Source organism: Abrus precatorius, unplaced genomic scaffold, assembly GCF_003935025.1.
Source record: "Abrus precatorius isolate BTA unplaced genomic scaffold, Abrus_2018 Scaffold5, whole genome shotgun sequence".
NCBI classification, from domain to species: domain Eukaryota; kingdom Viridiplantae; phylum Streptophyta; class Magnoliopsida; order Fabales; family Fabaceae; genus Abrus; species Abrus precatorius.
In genome coordinates, this window is record NW_020874395.1 from 22,644,444 (window position 1) to 22,645,807 (window position 1,364).

The 1,364-nt window shown below is 35.4% G+C and overlaps 1 non-coding gene across 1 annotated transcript; it reads left to right on the plus strand.

The window, feature by feature from the left end:
* The first annotated feature begins 338 nt into the window (after positions 1-338).
* LOC113868297 lies at positions 339-445 on the plus strand. Its single transcript, XR_003505318.1, has one exon. It is a non-coding gene; the product is annotated as a small nucleolar RNA R71 (small nucleolar RNA).
* The last annotated feature ends 919 nt before the right edge of the window (positions 446-1,364 follow it).

Consider the following 1,364-nt stretch of genomic DNA (forward strand, 5'->3'; position numbering starts at 1 on the left):
AAATTTGCCTCTTTTTGCTTAAATTCTGGACTTGCATGAGCTTTTACAGGTTGGTCTTGAGCCTTCATTAAAGATTCTAGTTGCTTTGTAAGGGCTGCCATTTGGTTAATTAGTGGGATACTGCTCTCTGTTTGGTAGACCCGGGCGGTCTCTTTCCTCTTGATGCCATAAGAGTCAGCAGTGTGTCACTTAAAACTAGAATATGTCATCTCATCTATTAGCTTGTATGCATCATTTGGATCTTTTCTTTTGAGGGACCCTTCTACTGCAGTATCAATATAACCCTGGTGGTGATTGATAGGCCACTGTAAAAGATTTGCACTTGTCTCCATGTCGAGAAATCATGATGAAGACATTTCCTTAAAAGCTCTCCAAACCACTCCCATGCCTCGAATAAGGATTCTCCTTCATATTGTTGGAAGTAACATATCTCTGTCATAAACTTATAGGACCTTGATGGGGGAAAGTAATTTCCCAAGAATTGTTGAGTGAGATCCTCCCAAGTTGTGATAGAATTGGCTAGGAGTGAGGAAAACTATGCATTCACCTTTTCAGATACTGAAAAGGGGAAAAGGCGTAGTCGAATAGCATCGTTAAAGACTTCATTGTATTTGATGATATCCATTACTCGGAGGAACTTTGTTAGATGGAGATTTGGGTCTTCATTAGGCATGCCTCCAAACTGTATGGAGTTTTGGACCATGGTTATGAGTGCTGGTTTAAGTTCAAAATTGTTGGCCTCCACATTAGGGGTCGCGATGCTTCTAGGGGTGCCTCTAGCATTGGTGTCATGTAATCTTGAATTGATCTTCTTCCCTCTGCCATTCTTTGCTCTGTCGCTTTTTTTCTTTGTCTACATGTTGTTCTCTCAATCTCTGAATCAAATAAGCAAGCTGTAGAGCACTTAGAACAAGTGAGCATACATCAAAAGAAATTTTAAAATAAATAAAATAAAATAAAATAAAAAATTAAAATTATAAAAAATAAAATAAAATTTAACAATAAACAAAATAGAATTAAAATAAAGCAAAACACAAATTGCTCAAATTAATTAAATTTGAGATTTTCTTAATATTAAAAAAGCAATCCCCGACAATGGCACCAAAAACTTGTTCGGGGGGCAAGTGAACCCATTGAGAAGTAATAAAGGGTTCTTAAATTAAGTTCTTGAAATATCATCCCACAAGGATTGTCTTCCAATTACTAAGAATTTCCTAATTCAATTGTTTGAGCTTAAAATATATGAGATTAATCAAAACAAGAATTTATAAAATCAATTATAAAACTAAAAGTAAAGAATACAATGCACGTCTTGGTTAAACTTATCGAAGAGGAACCTAGGGCATATGAGTTTTCTCATTCAA